This window comes from Pelmatolapia mariae, linkage group LG3_W (assembly GCF_036321145.2).
Source record: "Pelmatolapia mariae isolate MD_Pm_ZW linkage group LG3_W, Pm_UMD_F_2, whole genome shotgun sequence".
In the NCBI taxonomy this organism is placed as follows: domain Eukaryota; kingdom Metazoa; phylum Chordata; class Actinopteri; order Cichliformes; family Cichlidae; genus Pelmatolapia; species Pelmatolapia mariae.
Window position 1 is genome coordinate 21,821,032 of NC_086229.1, and position 19,825 is coordinate 21,840,856.

Consider the following 19,825-nt stretch of genomic DNA (forward strand, 5'->3'; position numbering starts at 1 on the left):
TCTCATATTATTATTATGAGATTATTATCTTATTATTATTATTATTATTATTATTATTATTATTATTATTATTATCAATACTGTAAAACAAAAAGAAGTTTTTTCATTTTAAATTTATTGGTGAACACTTGAATGAATTTTATTAAACAATGAAATAGTGACATGTTCTACATCCACATCAATCACAATCATAGAAACTCACATATCAAATAAATGTGCTTGTGTTGTGTCCATGATGATGTTAACAAACAAACTGTGACAGAGCCTCAGACGTGATGAAGAAGCTGAATCAGCAGAAAGAGCAGAGCAGGAAGCAGCATCATCCACACAGGTGTGTCTCAGGTGAGTCCTGCTCCCACACTAAACACATCCACATCATATTAGCATGTGCTAACATGTGCTTCTGCTTTATTTCAGTCTGATATGTTTCCAGTCAATATGTCTGCTGTGTGTCTCTCAGCACTTGCACTAAATCTTGCCGTGTGTCTGTGATACTGCGTGATGCTAACAGACTGTAACGTCAGTGAGTCTGTGAGTATCTCTGTCACCTACAGCTTCCCCTGTGGAGCTCATTTCAAATGCTCAGGTGTACACTCAGGAACAGGAAATGCTGCGTCTGCAGTTTGTCTCCTTCAAACTAAAGTGTCTCAGACACGTGCAGCACGTGAGCACAAAGATGTTTTTGGTCACGTGGTGGGCACGAGGAGCTCTCAGTGAGTTTGGAGCTGAAACATCTTTGACTCCCAGAGTTCAACTGTGAAAGTGAAACAAGCAAACATGGATATTTAGGCGCCTCAGACGGTGTGATGATGATCATGAACCCAGGAAAGAAACAAAGAGAGAAAAGAACAGATTGGAGATCAGAGCTGAACACACACTTTTTTAAAAGCATGCAGGAGCCGTGAGGACGAGCACGGATTCATTCATTCATATCTGCACTGTAATCTGAACTCTCTCTGTGAACGACACCACTCTGTTTTTGAAAAATGAAGATTTAATCAACAGTTTCTCCAAAGCCTCCGGACTTTAGCTGAATATTAATAAATGTGAACTCTGAACTCAAAGATCCAAATGTGACTGTTGTAATATCTCGATAACAAAAGAGGTTCCATATTTAGTTATGAATCACTCACGATCAAAAAAAGGATGACTCTAAATTTGATCCCTATTTTAGAGAGAATTACAAACAAATTCAACCAGTGGCCGTTAAGACATCTTTCATTGAGAGGAAAAGTTTTGATGACTAAAGCAGAAGGAATTTCTCGTCATGCTGACACAACATTGGCTCTACGCCTGATAAACTCTTAAAGACATTGACAGATTGCTCTTCAACTTCATTGGAGAAACAGTTCTTATGAATCCGTCTAAAAATGATGGGCTTAATGTTTTAGATTTCTACACTTTAAACAGCACGTTTAAGACAAAGTGGCTAAAACAGCTGACCAGAAACTCTACCTCCATTTGGACTCTATACCTGTTCATATTCTAAGTTGTTTTGATTGTTTGTAATTTTGATAAAATCCCCATTAAAATGTCTTCATTTCACCAACAGGCGTTCTCATCATGAACTCTCATCTACGAACACAATTTTGTCCTCATAAGTTATTTAATGATTTATTTTATTAGTTATTTATTTTACCCGGCAACTCCCTAATATGTATCTCGTATGCAGTGTTGGGTAAGTTACTTTAAATTAGTAACTTCGTTACATTACTAGTTACTTCTCTAAAAAAGTAACTCAGTTACTTCAAGTTACTCATTACTTTCAAAGTAACTAGTTACTAGGGAAAGTAACTTTGGTTTTACTCGGAATTCTCTTGTTAATGTGTTGCTTCCGTAACTGGATACCCAGCCACACTGCCGCGTTAGTCCCAACACTGGTTGGGACTAACGCGTTATTAAGTAACGCGTTACAGTAACTACGTTATTATTGTGGTAACGAGCACGGTAACTAGTTATTATGCCAAAACCAGGAACGCGTTACTCGTTACTGGGATTTAGATAGGCTCGTTACTCGTTACTTCGTGTGGTGGATATCGCGGAGCTTCCACAGATTCAATAACATTAGCAAGTGGTGGAAGCCAGCAGGTGGATGAAGGAAAAGGGAGGCAAGAGGAGAGACCCGAAGCGGCCGCCGGTCCGCGTGTCAGGTGAACTGAACTTCAGGTAAGAAGTTATGACCTGCAGTCTATCTGAGTCAGATATAAACCAAGTTTAGGTGGAGTTTATTTTCGGTATGCTGACATTTTCGTACTGCGTGCTAGCTAGCATGACGGAGTTTCTATACAGCTGGGTGGGTGCTATGTTACTGATGTTGAACTTTATTTTGTTCATAGGTTAATTATTAGAGTTGCCAACCGTCCCCTAAAAAACAGAATCGTCTCGTTTTCAGAGAAAATATTACGCGTTTCGTACTGAGGTGAAAAGGAACACAGTTTGTCCCGGACTTCAGCTACACTGTAAAAAAAAATTGTTGCGACAACCCAAAAACTCAAGGCAACCGACTGCATTTACGTTTTTAGGTTCTGATGGATAACTTATAATTTCAAGTTTAGGAGAAAAGTTGCTTCAATTAATGTTTTTGTGTTTACAAGACTAATAACTGTGCTTTTTCTTAACTCGTATTTTATTGTTTTACCAATGTAATTCCTAAAGTTTACACAACATATATTTTTTGTGTTTAGGAAATTGATTGGCAAATCAAAATGTCTCGCTTTTAAAGAAATAATTATCTGAGTCTTACAACAAACAATTGATAGATTGATACATATATACCATCAGAACAGTGTACATCACTGTCACAACAGTGTTTATTTTCATTCAAAGGCTTTATGATTTTTCCTATAATGGCGGGCCGGTCTCTAGTCAAAATGCCCGGGACGATTTTTTTTGTCCCAGTCCAGCTCTGTATGCAGCTCATCTGCAGTCTGGTGTTACCTACATCTTCCTATTCAGAAGGCAGAATTTCCAAGTTCTGAGTACAATCAAAAGCACCACGACTGCAGTTTTTGTGTTGGATGTAAAAAGCAGGCTAGAATCATGGCGGCGGTCAACGACGGTCCAGGCGTGGGATTTCTCTCGTGGAAATGTGCACATTATTTTTTCCTTTCTGTTGGTAGGTGGCACAGTGCACTTGTGGCAAGTAAGCAAGCTAGAAGACTGGCACTCTTGCTGGGTATCCAGTTACGGAAGCAACACATTAACAAGAGAATTCTGAGTAAAACCAAAGTTACTTTCCCTAGTAACTAGTTACTTTGAAAGTAACGAGTAACTTGAAGTAACTGAGTTACTTTTTTAGAGAAGTAACTAGTAATGTAACTAAGTTACTAATTTAAAGTAACTTACCCAACACTGGTCCAAACACTGCTCGTATGTAATTATGAACAAAGTTGAAGAAATTTCTCTCAAACTCAGAATTTAAGACACTTGCAGCTTTACTGCCACCCAGTGGACACAGCAAGAAACTGCAGCAGCTCAGACAGTAATTCAAGTGTTTATTCAGAGCTGCTGTGGCTCATTAAAAACTCTGAAGATCTTCAAACGTCTCATTTTAACCCAAAAATTATGAAACGGAAGTTTTTTCAGACTGGAAGGGAAAATTAAGCAAAGAAGATTTTTTTCAATCAGCTTTAAAGTTTCACTCGCTCCTCTTATCACCGCTGATCAAACACATTTATTTATTTGAAGATGCAGTTAGCGGCTGACACGCTGATGATGCTCAGTAGATCTGATCTTTGTATCTGGATTTATTTGACAGGGACAGTGTTCATGTTCATGGACATCAGGATAAAAACAGAAGATGGAAACCTGCCAGATTTGAGTCAAAGGAGCTTGCAAAGAAAAGCGTCTGGACTTCTTTAAGTTGCTTGAAGACGTTTCACCTCTCATCCGAGAAGCTTCTTCAGTTCTAAGGGTCAAATGGCCGAGAGTCCCAGATTTAAACCCAGTGGGAGTTTCCCCCCCAAAGAGGGACAAAAGGACCCCCTGGTGATCCTCTAATCACATGAGCCAAGGTGTGAAAGTGGGTGTGGGTCACAATCAGCCAGGGTTTCAGGTGAGCTCATTGTGAAACCTGGCCCCACTCTATCATGCGAATTCCTGAGGTCAGATGGCCCAGGATGTGAGTGGGCGTTAAGGCGTCTGGGAAGGATCTCAAAACTGGATTATAGATGGCAGACAGTTGGTGTCGTAAACCACCGCCTCTGTTCAAAGATGGTCACTCACAGTGGACATAGATGGCCTCTTTCACTCCTCTTTCAAACCATCTGTCCTCTCTGTCCAAAATGTGAACATTGGCATCCTCAAAAGAGTGACCTTTGACCTTTAGATGCAGATGGACCGCCGAGTCTTGCCGAGTTTGTGTTTAGGAGTTTTGTCTTTCGGGTGAACCAGTTTTTGTCTGAGTGTGTTGCTGGGTCTGAAGTACACTGGGATGTCGTGCTTGGAGAAGACTCTCCTGAGTTTTTCTGTTTAAATCTGGGACTCTCCACCATTTGACCTTAGAACTGAAGAAGCTTCTCGGATGAGAGGTGAAATGTCTTCAAGCAACTTAAAGAAGTCCAGACGCCCCTCTGGTCATGTGATCATGTGGTTTGTAGGAACGCTCCTCTTCCTCAGAGGATCCACCTGTGCTTCCTCTCCTCTCTCCTCCACCTGTTAGGGAACGTCCTCCATGATGGAGGAGCTGCTGGAAAGTGCTGAGAGTTTCCTCCAGAGTGAGACCTCTGTCACAGTTCAGAGGATCTACGGCAGCAGAGACCTTCATGGACACTAAAAGTCTCAAACACACAACAACAACATCACACTGACTCCACTCTGACATCACTGATCAATAATCAAAGAACACACAGATCAAACTGATTGATCAGCCATCAGAGGAGTCGGATCAATGGAGCTGCTTCTGTTCCTGATGTCCCCTGTTTGATCCTGGACCTGAACTCTCCCTGCAGAGGAGACACAAGACAGTCAGACACACACATACACACACACACACACACACACACACACACACACACACACACAAAAGCACAAACCTTTAACTTTGAACTGCACTGTTTTGAATCTTATCCAGATGTTCTTGCTCTGAACTCCACAAATGTATTTCCCACTGTCTCTCTCTGTGGGGTGTTTCAGGGTCAGACTGAGGTCTCCAGTTTTCAGCGGGTCTTCATTCATCTTCGTTCGGTCTTTGTAAACCTGGTGCTGTTCTTCAGGGTGGTCAGAGCCGTTCTTATACACATGGACATCTATCACTGGTTCAGGGTCATAGCGTACCCACTCTACTGCAGCATCTTCAGGCAGGTTTTGTGTGGTTCTGAAGGGCAGCTGGACAGACTCCGCCCCCTCCTCCACCTCCACCTGACAGACTGAGAGGACAACAAACACAACATGAGCTGTACAAAGTGTGATTGGTGTTGACAGAGCAGCATCATGTGACTCTTGTTCTGCACTAAATGAAGCGATGGAGCGGTGCCTCCTTCAGGCAGAGAAACAGCTCATGGAGAGAAATAATTATTAGAGCAAAAACAAGAGTGGAGCTGCAAATAGTGCTGGTCAGATTTTGTGAACATCCCATAGCTGTGAGTTGTGATATTAAGGGGATGTTTCATCAAATGGTAAATGGCCTGTATTTGTATAGCGCTTTACTAGTCCCTAAGGACCCCAAAGCGCTTTACACATCCAGTCATCCACACATTCACACACTGGTGATGGGAAGCTACACTGTAGCCACAGCTGCCCTGGTGCGCACTGACAGAGGCGAGGCTGCCGGACACTGGCGCCACCGGGTCTCTGATCACCATCAGTAGGCAACGGGTAAAGTGTCTTGCCCAAGGACACAATGACCGAGACTGTCCAAGCCGGGGCTCAAACCGGCAACCTTCTGATTACAAGGCAAACTCCCCTTCAAGTACTTCTTAACCCCTGAAGACCGGCTATAAATGGATCACTGCGAAGATGCAGAGTTCCTATTGGATACTGTGTAGAAGAGTGGCAATTCGCAAGCACCAGCGAACCTGTCCTGAGCGCCAGGGTTTCAGGACTCAACCCTCAATTCCCAAGATGTTTGACCTTCCTGCTGTTAGGCTTCGGCTATATAAGCCAGCCTTACTCAACTGGTATTGACTGTTTTGGGGACATATTTGGGAAGACAGGAAGACAGCACGAGAAATGCTGGGGATCATTTTCAAGTGTTTGACAATGTACACCTAGAAATCCTAAGTAGCCTAGATGTAGATGTGTTCGCTATGGTCCTGAGGTTAGGGTTAGGGGTCACGGAGTACTTCTTACAGTTCTGGTGGAGGTGGACTCAACACTTAACTCAGACCTCTACATTTCAACTGATGTAGCTGATGTGTACCCTGTAACTCCTAATATTGTCCTTTGGGGAGGCCCAATGGATCACCACCCCAGGTGGTCTACCTAGAGATAGAGATACAGTCGAAAATGTTGGAGACACTAACAGAGTGTTGCTGATCTGTTGCTGCTGTTCTGGGACAGATTCATCAGATAATACCTTCCTGGATTAAGGGCATGGCAGAAATGTCACTCAATTCCTAAACGTCCAGGAAAGGGCTGTTATCATTGCAGATCCACAGCTGACCCAAGCCTTATAGCCGATAGGCCATGTGATCAAGATTGATTGTAGTGATGACGGATTGGTCAGATCTGCTGATGTAAATGTTACTGGCCATGTTTACACCAGACCAGTTGCTTCAGTTGGTGGTTTTACCAGCTGTGCTTTCTGAAGAAGAGCATACAGAGAAGAACTGCAGGTCGACCCCTGAAGCTGATTAGGAAACGTTGTCTGTGGAGCAAATGTGACATTATATTTGGGGGCAGCTGTTTAAAAAGCTCTGAAATCATCAGTTTTCCTGTAATGTTGTTTTAATTGAGATTATGGGAAATAACACAGATATAAATTTGATGTGTTACGCTGTTTCGGAAAGTACATCCGATACAGTTTGTTATCACCTTGACATGTAAGCTATGTTCTAGTTTGCAATCCTTAATGGTGATGCTCCGAGTATTTGAGTTAATGGCTGACAATAAGTTACAGTGTTCGGTGCTCAGTTTATTTATTATCGTTAGGTCTTGTATGTGTGAAATCTAATAAGAGTTAAACATTCAACATTTATATGGTTTTGTCAGCTCATTTGTGATCTGGATTTTTGCTGCCTCTTTAATTACTTTTCGTTGTATTGGCACATTTTGTGATAAAAGGAAAGTGCCACCGCCCCCTCCCATAGTGTAGTAATTTCATTTGGCCACACGAAGTCCTTTTAATGATAGTTTGAGCCAGAAAAATGTCTCTTATAGTATGACACTACCAGTGTGTTTGAGTTCTCTCTGTGTTAGAACCAATTAATGTTATATTTACATAATTTGAGTTATTGTACATTATGTTGTGGATATGTTTAAATCTACCTTATATCTAGCTTATATCTTATATCTTTGAGTTTATGTTAGCTTAATCACTGTTGCTGTAATATAGTTGCCCTAATGGCAGCTTATTTGTTATATCAGACTGCAGGCAAAACTGAGCATTAAGGTGACAATGAACCAGCTGACTTCAACAGTTTAGCAAAGCGGAAGCGGAACCCTCCTGTCCTCTTTCCTGTATTCTGACCAATACACCATCTTGCTGGCTTCTAAAAGAACTAGTCATAACACTACTATTACAGAACACATGTGCTCTATCTTTGCCCATACTCTGCAACATTTTAGAAAGGTTCTTGGCAGAATACGATCCTGTACAGAGGCCGACACCATCCTTATCCACATGGTCACAAACTATATTCCAAAAAGTCTAAGGAACTTGGAAAGAAAAGCTTCTAGACTTCTTTAAGTTTCTTGAAGACATTTCACTTCTCATCCGAGAAGCTTGGATGATATTGGATGGATGGATAAATGGTGGACAGTCCCAGACTTGCTGTGAGCATTTGTGCTAACAGCCAGAAATGTTCAGATTCATTTTGCTCCAAAGCTTTCCTTTCTTCTCATTGACGTGTTATGAACCAATCACAGCCCTTTCCTTTACAGCGCTCTGCTTTCACCCCTCCCTAAAAGCCCAAATTCACTCTCAGTTTAGTTCAGCTGGAGCCAAGATGACACAGAGAGCCTTTGGTCCATGAGATCTATCTAGGAGACATCAGTAATATCAGGTCTGTGTAAGCCGTCCTGTAGAACGCTTACATACAGCTGCTTCTGTCTCTGATCTCTGAGTATCTCTCAGCTTCAGCTGGGACTCCACCCAGGTGTTGGTTGGTTGTTGGCACAGGTGTAGAGCTGCTGCAGTGACTCACAGCTGCTTTCATCCAATTTAAATAAACACATGAAAATCCACCAAATATCAAAATAGATGCAGAAAAAACCTCAATCCACATTTTGACCTGTATCTACAGCACTGACCTCGGACTTTCAGCTCCACCTTTCTCTTCAGTGGGATATTTCCCTCTCTGTTGTAGACGGTGCAGGTGTAGGTCCTGTTGTCATAGTCTGAGGGGTATTTCAGCCTCAGACTGAGGTCTCCAGTTTTCAGCAGGTTTTCATTCATCTTCGTTTTGTCTCTATAAAACTCGCTCTGTTCTTCAGGCACGTCAGAGCCGTTCTCATACACATAGACCTTATTATCATTGTTGTCCTTCCACTCAACTTTAGCATCTTCAGCCAGGTGAAGTGTGGTTTTGAAGGGCAGCTGGACAGACTCCACCCCTGAATCTACCTCCACCTGGGGGACTGAGAGGACAACAAAGTAAGAAACACAGTCTGAGTGTTTCTGTCACACTCACTTCATCACACAGCTCAGTTTGACAACATTTGGAAGAATTTGATAGAAGCCTTCCTTTAGTAAAAGCACCAATAAAACACCATGAAAACACCTCACTACACACAAAACTGCAGTACTGGCAAATTGGACATAAAGTATGAAAAGTCAAAGTACTTATTGTGCAGAAAAATGTTCCCATCAGTGTCTATGGATCAATATTACTGCTGCACATGTTTAAGGCTGAGCTCATTTCAAATCCTTTCTATTGTGTTGAATCTGCAGTAATGCATCATATTCTATAAAATCATATGTTTGTAGTGGCTGTCCTGTGAGGACCACGTATCTCTAAATAAACAGCTGTTAATGAGCTCACAAACACAGGCCTACAGCTGGATTTGAAAAAGTCCATTCAATAGAAAATCAACAATCACAGCTGGATTCAAAGGCTTGAGCTCTGTGTGACATGGTTACCTGTCAGTATCTACAGGGGGATTCAAATATGAAGGAAACATGAAGGTGGTGCATTAGAAAAACTGCTGCTTTCAAGTGCAGAGCAACAAACTATTTGAACTGATCCAACTTTATTAACACAGACAAAGATTTGTGGATCAGCTGCTGTTTGCTGCTATAGATATAATCCAGCTGATGTGGGAGAACTACATGTGACACTTTGATGCAGCCATGAATCTGACTGATTTCTTTCCATTTTCAAAGGTTGATGCATCAGTTAAAGTCCTTAAAAAGCTCAGAAATAAAGAGAAAGGTTGGTTAAAGCAAAGAGAGGCACTGGCAGCATTTAAGACACTAAACAAGAGAAACAGATCAGAGAACATCAGACTGAATAAGTGGAATAAAGTGAAACAGAGAACTAACGCTCCCTAAGAATGGAGCTGTCAGAGGAAGAGAGCAGCAAACTGAAAGTCTCTGTTAGCTGCAGAGCTCTGAAACTTCACACAGCTTTGGATGATAACATGGAGAAAGGATGTGGAGATTTTCACAGCTCTGCTAGAAATCATCTTCTAGTTATTGTGACTCAGATATGACTGATTATAGATGAGGACCAAAGAAGGTTTTTACTGAGATTTGAACTGACTTAGCTTAGCCTGTGTTTTAGCCACATGCTAAACAAACACATGTTCAGAAACTAGAAGATGTTACCTTTCAGATGAAGTCTCACACATGAACTTTGCTCCTACAGTTCATCTGCTGAAGCTTTTACATTTGGGTGGAAATCAAATAAAAACCAAAACAGCCACAAACATCAGACATGCTAACACTGTAACATTATTGGATGGAGCCCACTGAGACTGAACCACCATCATGAGTCTGACCTCTGACCCCTGACCTGTATCTACAGCACTGACCTCTGACTTTCAGCTCCACTTGTTTCTTCATCAGCATGTCTCCCTCCCTGCTGTAGGCGGTGCAGGTGTAGGTGGAGTTGTCTCCATCTGTGGGGTGTTTCAGGGTCAGACTGAGGTCTCCAGGTTCCAGGACCTTCCTCTTCATCTTCGTTCGGTCTTTGTAATCCTCATGTTGTTCTTCAGGCTGGTCAGAGCCGTTCTCATACACGTGGACCTTCCTGTTGTCTTTGTCCTTCCACTCCACTTTAGCATCTTTAGGCAGACAAACTGTGGCTTTGCAGATCAGCTGGACAGACTCCACCCCTGAATCCACCCCCACCCAGGGGACTGAGAGGACAACAAAGCACAACATGAGCTGTAGTGAAGGTTACTAATGTTCTCCTTATGACCTGTTACAGTGGACTTATTTCTGTGCTTGTCCTGTTAGACCTCAGTGTAGACCACAACATCTTACTACAAACACTAGAACACACCAGAGTTATTAAAGGAAATTCACTGCAGTGGTTTGAATCATATCTGATAGATTCCAGTTTGTTCATGTAAATGAGGAGCTTTCTTCACACACACTTACTGCTTCTAAATTCATGACATTGACCCTGAACCGGTATATAACTATAACCAACACACGCATATTAGTGTTTTTACAGATGATGTCAGTGACCACTGTATGATCAGACAGCATCCTCAGTATCCTCAAACAAAATGATTCTCAGACCAAAGAAACTAAATCATTCAACCACTGTAATTAAAAAATGGTTAAATTAAGTTCTGCAATTGAAAACTTACTAATAATCCTAAAAAAAGTCTGGTACATAATAAATATTAATGACAGTATAATAATGACCTTTTTTTTTTTTTTTACCTTTATTTGACTACAGTGATCTGGTGTATTGTATTGTAAAGTTATTACATATTATTCACATGTCTGTGTTCTCGAGTATTAGTTGGGGTTTTTTTTGTAACCTCCCCTAATTCATGACCAATTGCAGTATAACTTTTACCTGGTTAAATTGTAGATATTGAAAGAAAGGCTTGTACACATGCAGCCTCTGTGTCAGATCAGTGCGGTGAAGCACACACACTGTTTAGTAAAGTTTGAAGGATTTGGGCTAGAGAAAGATGATGAGCGTGAGCTCCAAGAGCTGGTTCTGACCCAAACTTCCCTCGTTAGCGAGTAAAAAGCCGGTTGAAGATGTTCTGTCTTATTTTCCCTTCTTCATGAGGAATAAGTCTCTAAACTAGCGGGGCATGTGGAAACACAGACCCAACAGGTAGTGTAGTAGGAGACACTCACCTGGCATGAAATAGTGACGGAAATGAAATAAAAGACCTCCAGAAACCACAAGAAGAACCAGGAGAACCAGGAGAGCTTTGGCCCAGGATGGAAACCGTTCTGTGGAGAACACAAAGAACAACATGACCGTCGACCTCTGACTGACCTAATAGCCCTACATTTCAATTAAAGAGCCAACATGGTTGCTCTGATAAGTTTTATCTGAGTGATGTCAGATGTATCTACGGCAAGTGTTTGTTGCTGACCTTTGACCTGAGACGGAGTGATGTACAGCTGTACATCACTCCGTCTCAGTTCACGTCCAAAGTCTCTGATGGAGCAGGTGTAGGTGGCGCTGTCAGACAGTTGGAGGTTGGTCAGGTTCAGGCTGAGGTCTCCAGTATCCAGAGCGTCAGTCTTCATGGATGTTCGGCCGCTGTAACGCTGGTTTTGATCTTTCAGTTCGTCTCCTTGAAGCTGACGCTGGTGGACGGTTGGAGGACTGAGGTCGGAGCGACTCCACACCACTGAGGCATTTCTTAGGTTGAAAGTGTCAAACCCACAGGGCAGCAGGACAAATGATGCCCCCTCATGTGATTCCACAGCTGAGGCATGCTGGGAAACTGAGGACACACAGACAGAGACTCCATGAGTCACTTTGAGGTAAAGATCAAGTTTAGACACATTTACAGAAACCAGAATGACAGAAACATTCAACATTTTAACAACTCACAGATAAAAAAGGAAGAGGCAGGTAAGAAGCAGGCGCTTCTTACCTGCCTCTTCCTTTTTTATCTGTGAGTTGTTAAAATGCTGAATGTTTCTGTCGTTCTGTCTCCTGGTTTCTAGGAACGAGCAGATGTGAGGCTTTAAAAGTTAATTCTGTATCTAACAGGCGGCTGGTGCCGTTCAATTTGCATGAGAATGGTATGGATTGCTGTCTTTCAGTTTGTAAAAAAATCTGTAAGCTGAGTTGTGGATGAGCTGAAGTGGTAACATGTTTGGCTGAGTGCCGAGTAGAGATAACAGACCAAACATAATGAGGGGATTGAGATTTTCTTCAAGTCTGTGTCAGATGAGAATGCATGACTGTACGATGTTTGTGATCTGTGTGTCCAAAAAAAAAAAAAGTTAGGATCAAACATCACAAATAGACTGTGAGTGGAAGTCCTGATGTTTGAGGACAGATTTTCAAGTCTTTTTACAAATCAAAGGTTTGGGAGTGAGTAAGAGGAGCCCAGATCTGAAATCACTAATCTGATGGAAGCGTTTTACATCAGAGCGACAGAGCAACAGATTCAGAATACATTTGTGTTGCTGCAATTAGTGCAACATACAGCTGTATATCATCCACGCAACAGTGGAAATAACACAGTATTTTCAGATTATCCCAAAAAGTTGTTTCTGTTCATCTGGAGGTAGCGTTTCGTGGGAGAAACGTTTTGTCACTGTCAAAAAACTTTGTCAACGTTTTGTGACTCAGCTGAATATGACACAGACTTGACTGCAGGTTTCCCCAACATTATAACCAGTACCTTTGCACAATGACTGAAATCAGCCCACTGAAGGAACAATGGGCTGGCAGGTCGGTTCCTTAATCATTAGTAGGCAAATTTTCATGACCATTGATCAACCATTGCAGCCATTCCCCAACTCTCTATGAATGGTACTCATGGCCATTAGTGGTCTTTGATCAGTGGTTGTTGTTCAATTGTTATGAGAATTTGCATATTAATGATGAAGGAACTGACCTCACAGCCTATTGTTCCTTCAGTGAGCTGGTTTCAGTCATTGTGCAAATGTACTGCACAGACATGCTGGGGGAGCATGTCTGTGCAGGTTTCAGACAGACAGGCTGGGAAACACGGAATAAAACATAAGGAGGGGAAACAAGGCACCAGAACTAATACACAGAGCGAGACACTGGGGGTAAAGACACGAGGGGAAATTCAATAAACTAAACTGAACAACTTAGGACCCATAGAATAACTCCTAGAACAACAAATGAACTCAACATGATATAGAAACAGAAGAAAACAGAGAACGCTGGGTCAAAATGACCCAGGACCATGACAGTAAGTACTTAAGTAGAGTTTTAAGGTATCTGTACTTAAGTATGTAACTCATCTGAAAGCCACCAAGAAGAATCCAGTGATTTGAAAGTTGCTGCTTTGGATTGTTAGTTTGATCTGAATCAGAATCCAGTGTTTGATGGAAATCTCCTCCTGCTGCACTTCAACACATTAAAGAGAGAGAGATGATGATGAGAGCAGAGAGAGGAAGGTGTACTTACCGTGCAGGAGGATCACAAACACCACAAACATCTTCATGTTCCTGTCAAACTCAGAGACTCTTTAAAAGCCCTTCAGGACATCAGCTCACAGCAGCTCTCACTTTCCTCTGCTGATCATCTACTGACACTCTCACACTGCTCACACTGTCACAGCTCAGAGTTCAGCTTCACACTTTGTTAAAGCACATCTGTGGAATGAAGTCCGGCCGGCCACAGATCACTTCTGAGGAAAGAGGAGGACGTCGGCTTTCCTCCTAGTTTCACGCCCGAGTGCTCCGGTTGGAGGCGTCTGGTGCGCCCTCACCCTGACACGCACAAAGCTCCGCCTTCAGTCCTGACACTGAAACTTCCCTTCCGGTGTCGCTACAATGATGTGAAAAGTTCAGTACAGGTTATTAATGAGACCGGGTTCTCTGATCACAGCGATCCTCTGTTTCTAAAGTCCCACATGATCACATTTATGATGTGGTTTCTTTTCATATCATGCAAATAATAAAAATGGGACTTTTGGTTGTCAGTGATATTTGTGAGGGTCACATGTGTGAATGTTGTTGTTGTTTGGAGGCTCGGGCAGCTTTAATGGGAAGAATGGAGGCCAGGCATATATCAGCACTGCTGCTGCCTGAGCCTGTTCACTCCCTGCTTGGTGTCCACACTGTGGACTTTATATGTGCTGTTTATACTGTGTGTGTCAGAGCTGATGGCTCAATACACACAAATATGCCACATAATGTGAGCGCACATTCTATGTGTTGCACATTCCAACAGTGCTGTTTGTGTGTCTGTGGAACAGAACAAAGGTTCAGTTTAAAAATAATGACTACACCCTGAGGGTTCTACATGTGGCTCAGCAGGTAGAGCAAGTCATCTCCTGACTCTTTGCACCAGCATGTCAAAGTGCTCCTGTACAAATAAAACTGAGGTTATTGTACTCCTCCCTAAAAATCATAGAAATATGGTATCTAACCACATTCTTTCTCTGGATGGCATTACCTTGGCCTCCAGTAAATTGTGAGGAACCTTGGAGTCATTTTTGACCAATTCAATTAAATTTTTATTTAAATCACAACAACAGTCGCCTCAAGGCGCTTTATATTGTACAGTAGATGGTACAATAATAGATACAGAGAAAAACCCAACAATCATATGACCCCCTATGAGCAAGCACTTTGGCGACAGTGGGAAGGAAAAACTCCCTTTTAACAGGAAGAAACCTCCAGCAGAACCAGGCTCGGGGAGGGGCGGGGCCATCTGCTGCGACCGGTTAGGGTGGAAGAGAGACTGAGATTAATAACAGATATGATTCAGTGCAGAGAGGTCTATCAACACATAGTGAGTAAGGAAGGTGACTGGAAAGGAAAAACTCAATGCATCATGGGAATCCCCCAGCAGCCTCCAGCTATTGCAGCATAACTAAGGGAGGATTCAGGGTCACCTGATTCAGTCTGATTCTGACTGATGTAAGCTGACATAGCAACAAGCTGCTGCCACACTGAGTCTCTATTTCAGCCCATATTGAAAGCTCGGACATTAAAGTTTTTAAATCTTAATTACCGGCCAGTAAATCCAGAGTTTTGATAATATATATAAGCCACGCTTATATCGTTCGTGAGAGAGAGAGAGTTTTTAAATGCGGGAGATTTGTGACGTTTAGTGTGGAGTGTATACTTAGTGTGTTGTGTTGTCTCGTGTAGTTGTTCTGTTGTGTAGTCGTTTTGTATTGTGTGTCAGTGAGGGCACTAATGAATGTCACTAAGGCACATTTGCAGTGTAAACACTGTCACTAAGTAGAGAACCAGCGGAGTGATGCACCTCCTGTTGTCAGGCCTGCAGGTTTATCGCTGTGCTGCTCTCCTCTGTCTTTTGGTGAACCAACATTGTTTTTTACTGGCACACATCATTTGTGGGTTTTTATACTTATTGGGCTACATATGTATTTATTTATTATACAGGCTATGCAGTACATAAAATCAAAACTCATGTTTCATGTAACTAAAGTGTTTAATTATGTGGGCTACAGACAATAATTAAGTTATAGACTATATTTATATGAAAAACGTGTATACTTACTGCATTTGAATCATTTTAACCATATGTAACTGTAACAAACGGGGACAATAAAGCAGTCGTGCCAGAATGTCGTGCTAAAAAGAAAGATTCTTTAAAATACAAGGGGGAGCAAGCGAATCAGATACCACGGGCACAGAGATGAAGCAGGTCTGATCAGAAACAGTTTATTACTAGGCCAGGGAGCACAAATAAAAACACTCTTAAAAACATACAGAGGAAAAAATGTTACTGACAGCTAAAACTAGTAAAAATACAATTTTCTACATTTACTAAAATTCCCTGATGTCATGTCCCACAACCATGGATGCACTATGGGCCCACCAACGGACCAGAATTTCCTTTGCATGAGTTTGGTCCATGCCAGCCCTGTCTTAGGCCGATGAGGAGGAGCCTCCTATCCCCCTCTTGTCCTCTCACTGGGCCGCCCACATCCCAGCCCGGCTTCCATTTCACACCGGAATCCTCCACGCAATGCCACCATGGATCCCCTCGCTTCAGCATCCTGCAAATACACAAATAGGGGCCAGAAAAACACAACAGAAGAGACCCTGGCTCATAGCCATGGGAGCCCTTTCCCAGCACAGCTGCACCCAGCATACGACAGTGGGGAAAGCGTTACTCACATATGCCGGCAGAGGTACACCTCTGCCCGGCGGTCGACAACAGGCAGCGTCTCCCACTGTCGCCCTTCACACTGTCCAACTGGGACGCCGTGTCACACTGGCCATCTAGCATTCCTCTTCCAGTCTGGGGCCTCTCAGCTAGTCTGCTTTTGAAAGGTCTTTACACAGCTGATAGGCCACCTCTGGACACACCCATCCCTCAGCAGGTGGTCCCTATCAGCTAATTTGTCCCATGTGTAGCCAGTCCACAGTAGATTTAAAAACTATGTCACATAAAACACTAAAAAACCATGCAATAGAAACAGAATAAAACCACGCAAATAAAACGACACTCATAAATAAACACTAACAATCAGAATAAAACCAATATAAGATAAATACAAGTTTCCACTGTGTGACATAACCACCTGCATATGTGTTTGAAAAAAAGGTTTTGATTTTGCCACTCCATTTGATTTCTTTGCCACCCTCATGCCACCCTAAGAAAATTTCTCTAGATCTGCGCTTGCATATACAATGGCTTGCAAAAGTATTCATCCCCCTTGAACTTTTCCACATTTTGTCACATTACAGCCACAAACATGAATCAGTTTTATTGGAATTCCACGTGAAAGACCAATACAAAGTGGTGTACAAGTGAGAAGTGGAACGAAAATCATACATGATTCCAAACATTTTTTACAAATAAATAACTGTAAAGTGGGGTGACAATGTTGTTGCGTCTGTCTTGCGTTCCTTCTTTTTCCCTTCCAAAAACACACATGTAAAGGAAGCTTGAGTGCTTCCTTTATGTGGAAACATGTGGTTATCCTAATTCGGCGTTTATAAAGTCAGCAAAGATGCACAGAAAAGAAGATGAGACACCAGCGAGGGAGGATAAGAAAGACAGACGCAACAACGTTGTCATCCCCTATGTAGCCGGTGTATCAGAGAAACTCACGAGAGTTTTCTCCAAGCACGACATCCCAGTGTACTTCAGACCCAGCAACACACTCAGACACAAACTGGTTCACCCGAAGGAAAAAACTCCAAAACACAAACTTAACAACGTAGTGTATGCTGTACAGTGTAGTGAGGAATGCCCAGACCTCTACATTGGAGAGACCAAACAGCCACTTCATAAACAAATGGCACAACATTTAAGAGCCACCTCCAAGACTCAGCTGTCCATCTGCATCTAAAGGACAAAGGTCACTCTTTCAAGGACGCCAATGTTCACATTTTGGACAGAGAGGACAGATGGTTTGAAAGAGGAGTGAAAGAAGCCATCTATGTCCACTTTGAGCGACCATCTTTGAACACCAACTGTCTGCAATCTATAATCCAGTTTTGAGATCCCTTCCCAGACGTCTTAATGCCCACTCAAACCCTGGGCCATCTAACCTCAGGAAATCACATGATAGGGTGGGGCCAGGTTTCACAATGAACTCACCCGAAACCCTGGCTGATTGTGACCCACACCTGTTTTCACAGTTGTGGGGATTAATCCAGCTCCAACAAGTCTCAGGAGTATCTTATCGGCAGCAGTCAAAGAGTAAAACCCCTGAAGATCCAGTTCCACGCTAAGCCGATGAAGCAGCACAAAAAAGCCCGCTCTCTTCCCCCACTTCCTCCGATGAGGCCCTGGAAGCAAAAAAGAGCTGACTTGCAAGAATGGAGGTAAACCGGGTGCTGCGTCGTGCTCAAGCGGCGGTGGGAAAACACCCTTGTTTTGTTGACTCTGAAAATTATCCATAACAGATTTGATCGCCAATAACGCATGGCGATCATAAATGGGAGATGATGCCGGACAAAAGTGTATTAAAGACACTGGCACAACATGAATGGTAAACAAACAGATGGACAGAGGAAGCGGCACAGCCAAACACAGGCCCCATCTTGCATCTGTGAACCAGTGCACCTTACATTCCGGTGCACCTTATATATGAATTCTGGTCATGTTTACTGACCTCAAACCGATTTTACGTGGTACATGGTGCTCAAAAATCTGTCAAAAATGTTTTAGTACGACTATCGTAAGCTATGAAGCTGCACTGCTTGATGGATTGTTGGAGTATTATGGCCACCGTAGCCAGGAGCCTCATGGACTCATAGTATTCTGGGTCCAAAACTATGTCCGCTTCAGGTCCCAAAGTGAAACAAACACTGCAGCACACTGAGAGATAAAAACTGTCTGAATTCATTCATCTTTAATAAAATCATCAGCGTTGCTGCTTTACCAGGTGTAACAGTTAAGTTTAATATCCAGGCATCCATGAAAACAGATGCAAAGTGACATAGCAAAAATTTGAAAAATACCGGAACAACATGGGAACAGAGCTGCTGCGAGAGAATTCAACCAATGTCACAGAAGTGGAGGAAGCAAGAGGAATGAGTTGAGTAAAGTTTGACTCATCCGACTGTTTTCTTTCGTTTAAAGCTCCTCATAAAAACCTGGTGCACCTTATGTAGGAAAGCAGACCCGTTCATCGACAATGCACGTCATAGTCCGGTGCGCCTTATGGTCCGAAAAATACAGCAATATTCTAGAAACACGCTTTGCCTGTCCGATCAGTTGTTCGTAACACTTCCTACGTTGGAATCGCCATCAGCATGAACTATCGTCCACCATTACCTGCCCGAGTATGGAAGTGACGTCATTTTCACGGAGAATGTAGTTTGGGGGGGGAGGGTTACCATCAGGGCCTGAAAGTCATGTTTGACTTTACGGTTTCCTGTACATGCTCAGAACTCATATTTCACTGCTTGTAATAGTTTATTTTGATGCATATGCTGTTTTTTTTTTTTTTTTTTGCAAATTTGCATTATAATATTTATTTTAATTTTTCCTGCAGTATAAAACTTGCCGTATCTCAAAAATAAAACTATGAAGACCCTCAAAATATCAAAACGTCCTGTGGTTGGAAACTATTTTGTGTAACTTTTTTTTATTTGCAGTTTTGAGGGATAAACCTCTTGAAATTCTCTAACTAGAAATGTATGTTAAAAAAGAAACTAAAACGATTTTCAATTTTTTTGTAGTTCATTATGTTTTTTTGCAATTTATGTAATTAAAATACAGTACAATACAATTTTATTTATATAGCGCGTTTAAAACCAGCTGTTGTTTACGCACGTGGAGAAGTGGATGCAAACTTCATTACAAATTCCTTTCAAGTGAGATTTGCTTTGTGTCAGACATTTTTGCAAGCTTGATTAGCTAGCTGCATGATGCCTCGTTAAATGATTTCTGAGATTTTAGGTATTTCCACAGTGTTTTACATCCACTTTGTACATCTTACATGTGGCTTTGCTTTTGTCCAGCTCTTTGATGTCTTCAAAGTTCTTGAATCCAAAGTGCTACCAGGTATCCTTCAGGAGAGTAGCCATGATGGTTACCTCCTGTTAACTGCTTTGAAGTTTCAAACGCGGCAAAATTTACTTGTGTGTGTGTGC